Source organism: Ranitomeya imitator, chromosome 5 (assembly GCF_032444005.1).
Source record: "Ranitomeya imitator isolate aRanImi1 chromosome 5, aRanImi1.pri, whole genome shotgun sequence".
Taxonomy (NCBI): Eukaryota; Metazoa; Chordata; class Amphibia; order Anura; family Dendrobatidae; genus Ranitomeya; species Ranitomeya imitator.
In genome coordinates this window covers 516,279,977-516,294,881 of record NC_091286.1, presented here as the reverse complement: position 1 = coordinate 516,294,881, position 14,905 = coordinate 516,279,977, and positions in this window count along the sequence as shown.

Genomic DNA, 14,905 nt, shown 5'->3' with positions numbered 1-14,905 from the left:
CACTTTTGGAGTTGTATGGCGGCTTGTTTTTTTGCAGGACATGATGACGTTTTCAGACACACCATTTATATTTACATTTGTCTTTTTGATCGCGTTTTATCCCACTTTTTGTTCAGCGGCATGATGACAAAGCATAGTCTTTTCATTGGTTTTTATTTATTTTTTACAGGGTCAGGTCTAGTGGGACAGTTTTATGAGTCAGGTCTCTTTAGATGCGGGGACACCAAATATGTGCACTTTTTTGTTTATTTTAGTTTTTATATAAAATTACGTATTTATGGATATAATATAGACATACATTCTAATTATTATTAGTTTGCAAATTTAAAAAAATATATTTTTACAATTCTTATATAAACTTTTTTATTTAGTCCCTCTATGGGGCTTTGAATTTTATCACTCTGCTCGCTGATATAATGCATTGCATGCAACATCACTGCAATGTCTTATACCTGTCAATGCTTCACTGACAACCTCAGGTTGCCATGACGATGATAGGGCCCTTACTATGGCATTGCCGGAATGCCAATCGGATGGTAGAGACAGCCCCCTCCCTCTCCCAGCCTCCTAAAACTTGCAATCGTTATCAATCAAGGAATTTGGGGGTTAAACAGTCAGTGGAGGTGCGGACACCATTCCTGGCTGTGAGAGCTATCATGCAAGCCGAGCTCCTGGCAGCGGTTTCAAGTGCAGAGCTCCTGTGCCCACACGATTGCCATGATGTACCTATATGTCATAAGTCGGGAACCCTTATCCGAACATGACATTTAGGTATGTCAAATGTCTTGAAGAGGTTAAGCAAGGGATGTAACAAGTAAAGCAAAATTCGACAAAACCTGTCAGTATTCTACGATTTGAGTTGAGGACACATATGTTGGCTGGTGAATTTTGTGTACCATTCCTGCTTTTCAGTCCCAGTCCGGCCCTGAATTAAACTTGTGCTAATTCTGCAGTTACACTTTGTCATCTCTGCTCCGTCCTGTCTTCCGGCACAGGATTAAAAATGTTTCAACTCCATATCTGGCTTCATGGCTTGTTTGTAGATGCTACAGTGCCTTGTGAAAGTATTCGGCCCCCTGGAACTTTTCAACCTTTTCCCACATATAATGCTTCAAACATAAAGATACCAAATGTAAATTTTTGGTGAAGAATCAACAACATGTGGAACACAATTGTGAAGTTGAACGAAATTTATTGCTTATTTTAAATTTTTGTGGAAATTCAAAAACTGAAAAGTGGGGCGTGCAATATTATTCGGCCCCTTTAACTGAGTACTTTGTTGCGCCACCTTTTGCTGCAGTTACAGCTGCAAGTCACTTAGGGTATGTCTCTATCAGTTTTTTACATCAAGGGACTGAAATTCTTGCCCATTTTTCCTTGGCAAACAGCTCGAGCTCAGTGAGGTTTGATGGAGATCGTTTGTGAACAGCAGTTTTCAGCTCTTCACAGATTCTCGATTGGATTGAGGTCTGGACTTTGACTTGGCCATTCTAACACCTGGATACGTTTATTTGTGAACCATTCCATTGTAGATTTTGCTTTATGTTTTGGATCATTGTCTTGTTGGAAGACAAATCTCCGTCCCAGTCTCAGGTCTTTTGCAGACTCCAACAGGTTTTCTTCAAGAATGGTCCTGTATTTGGCTCCATCCATCTTCCCATCAATTTTTACCATCTTCCCTTTCCCTACTGAAGAAAAGCAGACCCAAACCATGATGCTGCCACCACCATGTTTGACAGTGGGGATGGTTTGTTCAGGGTGATGAGCTGTGTTGCCTTTACACCAAACATATCGTTTGGCATTGTTGCCAAAAAGTTCGATTTTGGTTTCATCTGACCAGAGCACCTTCTTCCACATGTTTGGTGTGTCTCCCAGGTGGCTTGTTGCAAACTTTTAACTACACTTTTTATGGATATCTTTGAGAAATTGCTTTCTTCTTGCCACTCTTCCATAAAGGCCAGATTTGTGCAGTGTACGACTGATTGTCGTCCTATGGACAGACTGTCCCGCTTCAGCTGTAGATCTCTGCAGTTCAGAGTGATCATGGGCCTCTTGGCTGTATCTCTGATCAGTCTTCTCCTTGTTTGAGATGAAAGTTTAGAGGGACGGCCGGGTCTTGGTAGATTTGCAGTGGTATAATACTTAATACATTTCAGTATGATCGCTTGCACAGTGCTCCTTGGGATGTTTAAAGTTTTGGAAATCATTTTCTATCCAAATCCGGCTTTAAACTTCTCCACAGTATCACGGACCTGCCTGTTGTGTCCCTTGGTCTTCATGATGCTCTCTGTGCTTCAAACAGAACCCTGAGACTATCACAGAGCAGGTGCATTTATACGGAGACTTGATTACAAACAGGTGGATTTTATTTATCATCATTAGGCATTTAGGACAACATTGGATAATTCAGAGATCCACAATGAACTTCTGGGGTGAGTTTGCTGCACTGAAAGTAAAGGGGCCAAATAATATTGCACGCCCCACTTTTCAGTTTTTGAATTTCCACAAAAATTTTAAATAATCAAAACATTTCATTCAACTTTACAATTGTATTTCACTTGTTGATGATCCTTCACCAAAAATTTACATTTGGTATCTTTATGTTTGAAGCATGATATGTGGGAAAAGGTTGAAAAGTTCCAGGGGGCTGAATACTTTCGCAAGGCACTGTAGCTCCTGACTTCCAAGAAAATCCCACCTACCGAAGATTGTGAAACACCCAGTACACTTTTATTGGATGTTAAATCAACCAAATTTTATTACAAATCACTTTACTATTATTTCATTCAGTGTCTAAAATTTAGAATCAGCCAATTGCTATGAAAAAGACACTTGGGCTTTGAAGGTTAATGCCAACATGAAACAGCAAATTATATCAGAATTTGTACATTGTGTCATATTTGTGTTTTTTTGCATTGGTGTACCACACGGCCAATCCCAGATTGAAGGCTGGCTATTTCATTTGGTATTGCACCTAAGCAGTTGCTATTTTACTTGAGTCCGCTGCACCCTGGTAGTGTAATTATATTGAGGCCCATTTAGAAAGGTATGCATCTCTGTCTATTTTTGTTTTTTTTCTTGAATATTGGAGGATTTTTTCCTCTTTTTGTGGTTTTCATGTTACAGTAGGACTGGCAAACGTAAGGATCCTTAACGCGGGTTGCCAGCTTACATATTATGGCCAGAATATCAACCAATACCTTACATATCTTGATATGTTTTTTTGCACGTTATATATTTTTTTTAGGGTGCTGTTGGGCCCAAATGGTTCTGTAAACTGTGGCCTCTATTCACACAGGATGCATCATAGTTAGCACTGGGCAGCCCGCCATAGCGCGTCATTAATAGGCTGAGAACCAGATGCTCTGTATTCCTTGTGTGAACATTGCCACATACAGAGTACCGTATATTTTTTGCATTGGTGTGCCACATGGCCAATCCCTGAATGAAGGATGGCTGTTTCATTTGGTATTGTACCTGTGCAGTTGCCATATTTGCAGTGAGACATAATATACATCCACTATAGATATGATAGCAGTGACCTCACATAGTCACATAGGTTACACATTACATCAGCAGAAAACAGGCAGTAATGGAGAAGGTCTGAGCCGATGCCCTGTGCGAGCGTCGTATGGAGAAGCCTAATGCGACCTCTCCAGGCCATGCGACCTCTCCAGATAGGTGAAGGCGGCTAGTACTGGATGTGAGGGAGATCTGGCTGCAACATCTGTCACCCCATTGATCACTAGAGATAGGCTGATCTGGCTGGTGTCACCCTCGCACCCAGACTGGGTGGCGTGAGTGAGGGGATTGTGGCCCCACTGTGCCACAGACCAGACTACTCTGGAAGGGGTGTGACTAAGCAGCTACCTTGGTGTTCACTGGAGCCTCTGATGGTGAGGTCAGACTTGTGCGACAGGTAGCTGCCAGGTACCACTCCAGGGTGGTGTCTGGTTGTGGCTGCTGATCCCACTGGGGGACGGAACGTTAGGACAGGATCAAGCAACGGGCTTGACTGGCAGACAGGTACGGCTGGGACACTGGCAGGTGGGCACAGCTGAGACACTGGCGGACACAGCTGAGACACTGGCAGGTGGACACGGCTGAGACACTGGCAGGCAGACACGGCTGAGACACTGGCAGGCAGACACAGGTGAGACACTGGCAAGCAGGCATGGCTGAGACACTGGCAGACAGGCACAGCTGAGACACTGGCAGGTGGACACGGCTGAGACACTGGCAGGCAGACACGGCTGAGACACTGGCAGGCAGACACAGGTGAGACACTGGCAAGCAGGCATGGCTGAGACACTGGCAGACAGGCACAGCTGAGACACTGGCAGGCGGGCACAGCTGAGACACTGGCAAGTGGGCACGGCTGAAACACTGACAGGTGGGCACAGCTGGCACTCTGGCAGGACATGTACTGACTAAGTAGGGACAGGAATACAGGCAGGTATATGGAAACAGGTAGGGACCTGTTTAGACTGGAGAGTATATGGGAACAGGTAGAGACCTGACCCACAGGCTGCAGAACGGAAGTAGAGCAGGACCGCAAGGTTGCGGAGTCGAGAGCAGAGCAGAGATGCTGGTAGCAGAGCAGAGATGCTGGTTGCAGTGCAGCGAGCTGAACCGCAAGAGGCAGAGCAAAGACCAGAACCACAGGAGGCGAAGCAAAGACCAGAACCGCAAGAGGCGGAGCAAAGAGCAGAGCTGAAGGAGGCGGAATCGCGTATCGTCACCACCACACTTCTTATTTGCCCCTGATGAAGTCATGTTGGTGACGATACGCATCGGGCAAATAGGGCATCTTAATGGTCCGTCACCTTTATGAGAGTCTTTGATGCATGGGGTTTCTGAATCATCCTATACTTGCAGTATGAATGGTAATGTATCCTTGATGGTGAATGACTCTATTGTGGCCTTGGGAGGAAATTTTTTTAGGGGCTGTCTAATGGGTATGTTATAACATCCCCTTCAACAAATCTATGGTTATAATTTCCCCTCTGGTATTTGGTGATAATCATATATGACCATACTGCAATTGTTGTTGGAAAATGTTAATGAAATCCTTTATTATTTTGTGTCCAACTTATGGAACCCCATGATCCTGTATATTTGACCATTTGGTGGTATTGGGCCATATGATGTTCCTGTTTGGTTGTAACCACACTAAGCGGGGACAATGTTATTTTAAATGTTTTTAAATGTATTTGTTGTGGGTTTTGGTGTGCAATAATAAAAATATTTGGTAATTTGTTAAAAGGTGATCCCTGCTTTTGTGCAAGTCTTCTTGTTCTTTGATTGTTTCACTCAGTCTGTGGCTTCACATGACTTCTCTCTGTCTTCGCTCAGTCTGTGGCTTCATGTGACTACTCTGTGTCTTCGCTCAGTCTGTGACTTCACATGACTACTCTCTGTCTTCACTCAGTCTCTGACTTCACAGGACTACTCTGTGTCTTTGCTCAGTCAGTGGCTTCATGTTTTCTCTCTGTCATCGATATTGTAACCATGCTCCGCTCAGCACAACCACCGCGATCACACACCCAGGCAGGTGACTGCCTCCTGCATAACCATGGCACTGATCGGTTGACACCTAGAGCTATTTATTTGCATAGCATTTGTGTGCAGCAGATGTAGAATATACACGACTGGCTAAAAAGCATATAAATGTAAACTCTAGAAAGGTGTTTGAATATGGATGTATGGATATTGGTCCTGTGGCACGCAGAAATACAGACATCTAAAATACTTACAGAAGGGTTTATGACTGAAGGTGGAGGAATTAATGTGTACAGTTTATTGCTGCTTAAAACTTTATAATGACTTAGGCTGGTGTCACAAATTCATGACGGCACATCCACGCTGAACTTTCCTTCCACCTCTCACCTAAATTGCTCTTTGACAATCTATAATCTGGTTTCCGCCACTATCATTCCACTGAGACTGCCCTAACCAAAATTACTAACTACCTACTTACAGTCAAAGCTAAAGGACAATACTCTATACTCCTCCTTCTAGACCTGTCGTCTGCTTTCGATACAGTTGACTACTGCCTCCTACTACAGATCCTCTCTCCTCCTTTGGTATCAAAGACCTCGCCCAATCCTGGATCTCCTCATACCTTTCCAACCGCACATTCAGTGTCTCCCACTCCCACACTACCTCCTCATCCCATCTTCTCTCTGTTGGAGTCCCCCAAGGCTCTGTCCTGGGTCCCTTACTCTTCTCAATCTATACACTTGGCCTGGGACAACTCATAAAGTCCTATGGGTTCCAGTACCACCTGTATGCTGACGACACTCAGATCTACCTCTCTGGCCCAGACGTCACCTCTCTGCTGTCCAAAATCCCAGAGTGTCTATCAGCCATATCCTCCTCCTTCACCTCTCACTTCCTAAAACTCAATGTAGACAAAACCAAACTCATCATCTTTCTCCCATCTTACAGATCTTTCTTACCTGATCTATCACCATTAATGACATCACCCTTTCCCGTGTAACTGAAGTCCACTTCCTCGGAGTAACCCTTGACTCTGCCCTGTCCTTCAAACCGCATATCCACCTCCTGTCGCCTCCAGCTCAAAAATATCTCCAGAATCCGTCCTTTCCTCAACCCTCAATCTACTAAAATGCTTGTGCATGCCCTCATCATCTCCCAGCTCGAATACTGCAACATCCTTTTCTGTGGCCTCCCTGCTAAAACCCCTGCACCTCTCCAGTCCATCCTTAACTCTGCTGCCCGACTAATTCATCTCTCTCCTCGCTACTTCATCGCTTCTTCCCTCTGCAAATCTCTTCACACTGGCTCCCATTCTCTCAGCGCATCCAGTTCAATTACTATTAATGACCTAGAAAGCCATCCACAACCTGTCTCCTCCATATATCTCTGACCTAATCTCCCGATATCTTCCCTCACATAATCTCCGGTCCTCCCAAGACCTCCTTCTCTCCACACTTATTCGCTCCTCACCTAATCGCCTCCAAGACTTCTCCAAAATATCCCCCATCCTCTGGAACTCTCTGCCCCAACACGTCCGACTATCAACCACATTTGGATCCTTCAGACGGAACCTGAAAACCCACCTCTTCAAGAAAACCTACAGCCTTCAATGACCCTGCTGCCTCCTCACCACCACTGGAGCTACAGCCTCACCAACACAGGAGCTGCCGCAACCCCCCCAGCCCATAATCTCCTTCTCCACCATCCTGTAGAATGTAAGCTCGCAAGGGCAGGGTCCTCACCCCTCTGTATCCGTCTGTCATTGTTAGTTTGTTTACTGTAAGTGATATCTGTAATTTGTATGTAACCCCTCCTCATGTACAGCACCATGGAATCAATGGAGCTATATAAATAAATAATAATAATAAATAATAATAATGACACACAGACTGTGCTCAAAACTTGAGACCTGGCCTGACCGTCCCTTGACCTGAGCGAATTGCTTCACATGTGAAGTTATCTCATGTCAGACGACCTGGTGGTTAGACAGGGTTTCCAATCCAAGCACAGTCCGTGTTTAGCAGATGTGTGAAACCGGCCATAAGGGTATGTGACCCAGAGTGCTTAGACCACAGTATGCTAAATTGTATTTATTTTAAAGGGTATTAAAAGATCTCTTTCAGCCCATTTTTTGACTTAATCTGAGAGCAGCATGATGTAGAAATAATAGAGCATGATTCCAGGGATGTGCCACTTACTTGGCTGCTTGCTGCAGTTTTGATAAAATCAGTTTTATCAGAAGGAGATTAACACTACAGTAGAAGATTAGTTACCTGCTGCCAGGTAGTCCTCCATATTCTTGAGCTCTGTATAACCCCATCCCCACTGACTGGCAGGGTTGGCAGATAGGTGTCTCATAGACAGTCACTTTGGTTGGCACATCTGGCCATGTATGATTGGGTTACCTGCAGCTAGTATAATGCTATACATAGTCAGATGTCCGCATTGCACGTTTTAAGTCGCAGGCCAAGATATGACTGCGGAGACCGCAATCCAGCATACCCATGATCCCTCTCACATATAACCCTTATGGTACCGTCACACAGTGGCACTTTTGTCGCTACAACGGTACGATCCGTGACGTTCCAGCGATATCCATACGATATCGCTGTGTCTGACACGCAGCAGCGATCAGGGACCCTGCTGAAAATCGTACGTCGTAGCAGATTGTTTGGAACTTTCTTTCGTCGCTGGATCTCCCGCTGTCATCGCTGGATCGGTGTGTGTGACACCGATCCAGCGATGCGTTCGCTTGTAACCAGGGTAAACATCGGGTTACTAAGCGCAGGACCTCGCTTAGTAACCCGATGTTTATCCTGGTTACCATCGTAAAAAAAAACAAACAGTACATACTTACATTCCGGGGTCCGTCAGGTCCCTTGCCGTCTGCTTCCCGCACTGACTGACTGCCGGCCGTAAAGTGAAAGCAGAGCACAGCGCGCTGTGCTGTGCTTTCACTTTACGGCCAGCAGTCAGTCAGTGCGGGAAGCAGACGGCAAGGGACAGACACCGGAATGCAAGTATGTACTGTTTGTTTTTTTTTACGCTGGTAACCAGGGTAAACATCGGGTTACTAAGCGCAGCCCTGCGCTTAGTAACCCGATGTTTACCCTGGTTACCCGGGGACCTCAGCATCGTTGGTCGCTGGAGAGCTGTCTGTGTGACAGCTCTCCAGCGACCACACAACGACTTACCAACGATCACGGCCAGGTCGTATCGCTGGTCATGATCGTTGGTAAATCGTATAGTGTAACGGTACCCTTAGACATACAAAATAAGACCAAACAACTAAAATTGATGGGTGAAGGTCGGTCACAGCTTTATTAATGCATTTCTTATAACTTGTAAACATATTTTTTAAACTCTTAGAAAGGCACATAAAGTTAATTAACCACGCTCGCCGCCAAATGCCCTGTAGTCAAATCACAGGCACGTCAGCAGACAAGCCGTACCCCTGTGTCCTTTCTTTAATTCCCGCTGTGACTTGCATCTAAAATAAACAAAATACCAATGTTACAATATGAACATTAAAATGGGGAGGGAGGGCGGACGGGAAAGGCACCTCCGGGACCCACTAAACTGGGGAGAATGAGGGGAAAAGAAATTACCTGAGCATTTTATAGCCCGTGAGGAAGGGGAAGGAGGGGGGAATAATAAGCCACGCATAATGATTGGCTTATGGCCGTAAACACCACCCCCTTATAAATACTCATAAATGTGGAGGGATAACAACGTGGCCATGGCAACAGAAGGGCAAAGGGCACCGCAGTCAGAGGCACCATTCTTATTCAGAGCCGTGCCTGCCAGACTGCGGAGACCCCAATCCAGCATACCCATGATCCCTCTCACATATAACCCTTAGACATACAAAATAAGACCAAACAACTAAAATTGATGGGTGAAGGTCGGTCACAGCTTTATTAATGCATTTCATGTAACTTGTAAACATATTTTTTAAACTCTTAGAAAGGCACATAAAGTTAATTAACCAAATGCCCTGTAGTCAAATCACAGGCACGTCAGCCGACAAGCCGTACCACTGTGTCCTTTCTTTAATTCACGCCACGGGAGGATCATGTGTTTTCACACATGACTCTGACCCCCACCCATCAATAGCAAAGCTTGCTCAATTCCATCTTGGAGGCCTGATAAAAAGATATCCAACCCGATATCTGTAAGATGTACTTCATCTGGTCTTAACAGCGCTCTGTTATCCCCTTCTAATTGCTTGTGCCTTATAACAACACCCAGCCTTTCTCTGAGGAATTTCGAAATCCGGGCATTGATCGTTCTCCTGGTGCGTTCAACCGCCAAGCCATCTCTGGCACCATGACAGACTGCTCTGGTAACGATTTCAGACCACACGAATATAAGCTCTTGGAAAAAACGTGAAAACGGGCTATATTTGACCTCATCATCGTTATCAAGTCAGTGATTTTGTAGGAACACAAATCGTTACCGCCGGCATGTAGAGCGAGAACTACCGGTCCCCTGGCATCTCTTGAGATGCCCACTATTTCTGGTAAGACTTGCGGCCACTGTAAGCCTCTTATACCTCTCCAAGAAAAATTCGGGCCTTGAAAGCCTAGAGTTCTACCACCAGGGTGACACTCAGCCCTTTGACCAGCCCAGAATATGTAGGAGTGGCCTAGCAACCACACAGTTGGACTGTCAGAACCTGAAAATAAAGATGACGAGGTTAATTTAAAAGATCAGGACGAATATACCTCACAAAACAAGCTGAGCGCCATCTGCCGATCCTTTGTACCTCTGCATCAGGTAAACCCGCTTTAGCCGCTTCCGTCGCAGCTCCAATACGAAATGAGTGAGTGCCATATTCATGAACTGGAACCCCCTATTTCGTCAAACACTTGACAAATAATGCATGAAATTGATACCTAGTCAACGGAGAACCGTCTAGATGAACAAGGAAAAACCTACCACAGCGTCTAACCTCCAGGTAGGCATTGATTAAACGAACAGGGCAAACTTGCCCTAACTGATGGTGCAATAAAAGCCAAGTACCTCTGCCTGCTGGGTCAGTCTTTGACTTGCAAAGGCGAATTGAATCTTTTACCAGAAAAACGTCGTCGTATAATAACCCTCCCTTAAGACTACTCTTAGACTGAGGAACTAGCTCACTAATACGAAGGGCCCCGAAAAAAAGTAAACCGAGTGCTGCGGATAACAATAAAGATGACTCACAAACTATATATCCAACAAGGGAAAAGACCAGTTTACAAAAAGAAAAAACCCCCGTAAAAATTGTATACTTTATTAAATACCAAACAAAAATACCCAGAAAGTAATAGCCTACATGGTAAATAAGTCAAAGACTAACAGGAGATATAATCCCCAGATAAGACTGGACTGATAAAATGCTAAACCAGATAAACGCTGTTGCGCAGAAGAACCCGATATACCTTTTCCTACCATCTGACCAATAAAATTAACCGTGACTTGCAATCTACATTGATCAGATACATGCACAGGCCTGCCTTGAATCAATGAACACCATTCCTCCCATGCCTTACCGTAAGACTGCCATGTTGCTGGGGCCACTGAAGAACGGACCATAGGCCTCAACTGTTCGCCACTGCATCCCAGAGAGAAAGGGGGCAAGGCAAGCCCTCCGGTTGCACATTGGGAAATCTGTTCTTGAAAACATGTCAATCAAAATGTGGTAGCATGTCAGACAGCCTGTTATCGGGAACTGAAATTTGTTGAGCACGGGGCCAAATATTATATTTCAGGCATAACAGAGCTAAACGGCGAAGCAGGCATAAAATTGAGAGTGACGTGCAAGACATAAAATTAATGCAATGCGCGGTTTTAGGGTGACAGGACTGGAAAACAATCTTTTTGTTCACTAAACTGTCAAACCAAAGCTCGATCGATAAAACGATAGCAAAAACCTCGCAAGAAACAGGGTCACGACAAATGCCTAGCATTTGCCAAGATGATGGCCAGTTGTCAGTACACCATTGATCTCCAAAAACTACTAAAAAACCCGAAGAAAAATCCAAACTCGTAAATAGCTCAAGATCCTGGCTAAGAACCTCCCTTGGCATAAAGTACGTTTGGCAATTGTACGACTGCAGAAAAGACTTCCAAACTTCAAGGTCAGCCCGCATGGACCTGGTGGTACGAAGTCTATGACCAGGTTGGGACAAACCCCTGGTAGCCATAGACAATTGGCGAGAAAAAACTCTGGCGACAGGCATCACCCTGCAAGCGAAAACTAATAAGCCCAACAAGGATTGCATCTGCTGCAATGATACCTCTGATACATCTGATGCAAGGATTGACTGAAATAAAACCTTCAATTAGACTCAACATTTTTTGAATTTTTTCAGCCAGTAATCGAAAAACCATAGAAATAGAGACAATCTCTATTCCAAAAAATGTCAACGTTTGAACGGGACCGATCGTCTTTTCCGCAGATAAAGGTATCCCGAATTCTCCCGCTATCTGCTTGAATTTGTTAATCAGAAATGAACATACGGTAAGTCAGAGTCTTCAGGGCCCCAAAAAAGAAAGTCATCTAAGTAGTGCGTGACGGCATCACATTGCGTCTCGTAACGCACTACCCAATCCAAAAATGAACTAAAAAGTTCAAAATAATAGCATGAGATAGAACATCCCATAGGGAGACACATATCATAATAATCATTGTCATCTACTCTACATCCTAATAAGTGAAAACAATCGGGATGAACCAGTAATAACCTGAAAGCAGAATCAATGTCTGCTTTAGGGTATGTGCCCACGCTACGGATTTTCCTGCGGATTTGGAAAATCCGCAGTGCAAAACCACTGCGGTTTTCACTGCGGATTTTCTTGCGGTTTCTTCAGCGGATTCTTCTGCGGTTTTTCACCAGCATTTTCCTATTGGTGCTGGTTGCAAACCGCTGCGGAATCTGCACAAACAATTGACATGCTGCGTTTCCGCACGGCATTTTCCGCAGCATGTGCACAGCGGGTTTTTTTTCCCCCTTAGGTTTACATGGTACTGTAAACTTTGGGAAAACTGCTGCGGATCCGCAGCGGTCAAATCCGCTGTGGATCCGCAGCAAAAACCGCAGCGTGTGCACACAGCCTTAGCCAGCCAGGCACTAGAGCCTGCATCCCGAACTATTACTACGGCTCTGTCAAATGATGCATATGACACTGAAGCATCCTCCAGTAGTATACCATCATTAACGGAGTTACCTTTGGGATAGGACAGATGATGAATCATGTGAAACGAGTTGGGTTCCTTCTTAGGGATGACCCCCAAAGGAGAAACCCTGAAATTTGGAAAGGGCGGAACTGAAAATGGCCCAGCAATTCTACCTAATGCTACTTCCTTGGAAATTTTTTCTCGAAGAATTTCCGGATGAGCCTCTGCAGATTTCAAATTTTTGGAAAAGGATATTGTATGCTGGAGTTTAAACGGGATGAAAAAAACAAACGTAAAACCGAAACGAATTTGACCAGCTGCATCTTTTTTATGGTATCGATTTAGCCACGTACCCATCGCGGTTACGCTCACCGAGGTCCTTGTGATCGGTTTGCTGTGGTTTGGAAGGCAATGTTCCTGCCGGGCGAGTGCACTTTGCTGCGGGGTGGCTTCCTGCGCAAGCAGAGCATTCATGCTTGAACTTGCACATGCCGAAGAATCGGCAATGCCCTTCGTTAAACAGCCAACAGGCTCCGGGTCTATGCACGACCACTGAATTGGTGCCTGTTGATGTGTGTCCAGCAGTCTGTGTGGAAAAGGGGGGCTGTTTCTGGGCTAACATGAGGCATGTTTATTATTTTTGCTACTTTCTGCTTACTCCTATCAAAAACCCTATCAACTTGTCGTCTTTCTTTATATACCGTATGCTGATCTACAGAAATCAAAGTCCAAATGTCAAAATATTAGTTTTTCCAAATCTTATGTTTGGTATCATCATCAACATGAGAACCAAGCGCGCTAACCCCGCAATAAAAAGCGTCTCTGTGCACGCTGGCTAAGGATTGTATTTTTGAATCATCCTTCACGCGACAATTTACCATTGGAATTTGATCAATCATTGTTTTAAGAAGAGCCATTAACATATTATTATCAGAATAATTAACCGTTGAAGTAGAACACTCACCAGAACCAACGACTGGAGGAGGGACTCCCATACATGGAGGAACTCCGGCTCCAGCAGCTGCGGATGAAATATTGAAACCTTGGCTTGAAACCCCGTGAGGTGCATTCAGCTCGACCGGGCTGTAAACCCTTGACGCTGCTCGTGACTCTCTTCTGTCCCGAGAAGGACCAGTCTCTCTAACGCAGTGGACCCCAACCTTTCTGATCTTGAGAGCCACATTAAGCTTAGAGAGAGGGTTGCGAGCCACATCCAGCACTGAGAGAGGGTCGCGAGCCACATCCAGCTCCCACCCTCTTCATAGTGGCAACCAAAGCCCCCATTACAGGTATAATGATAACCAAAGCTTTTCCACAGAAATCACTCCAGAGCCGTACACTGAGATCCAGGGGTTCCCACAATATCCCCATTCAGTATTCTCTCAACACACTGTCACATCCAGCTTTGAGCATCTCCTCTAACACGTAGTACAAACCTCCAGCGTACCATACCTAAAACATCTCGAAACCCCTAAGACCAGTAAATGTTCATCAAGATCTGCAATTCTGTGCAGGGCTACTCACAAAAATTCACCATTTTGAGATATGGTCTTGATAAATGTTTGCTAGACCTAGACATAATGCATCAAGCTGGCAGACAGTCGCGAGCCACAATTCATGGGGCCGCGAGCCACATGTGGCTCCTGAGCTACAGGTTGGGGAGCCCTGCTCTAACGGGACTCGCAGACTCGCTGGACATCTCATATGAAGATGATGGTGAGCGTCGTCTCGAGGACCGAGATTTAGCATATCTATGAGATCTTGATCTCCTATGTGAGTGAACGGAACGCCTCTTGTGATGGTCAGACGTACGGTGGCTATGGCGTGAATGAGAAGATGAAGATGATGAGTATGACCTACGGTGTCTACGCCTGTCGTGTCTTCTTTCATGAGAGTGAGTGATCTGAATGTGGGTTACTGTGTTACCATCAGGAGGAAGTTGTGAAACTATAGGGGTAGCATTAAAAGAGGGTAAAGGCTGCGAATGAGGCTGAACGTCAAATAATGTTGGAGCGGACGGGGTTAAAGCCTCATAATGTTGAGAAAAAGGAGGAGAGGCAGTAAAATGTTGAATGACCCCCGCTGCTGCTACCACATCATGTGCGGCGGTCACACTTTTCTGCAATTCACTAGAGGCAACCTCTTTATGGATGGCAGGCGAGGGGTTAATCGGCTCTCCTGAGGAGCCTGATGAGTGTGCGCTGTTACCGCCACCCATTGCACCCACAACCGGCACAGAGC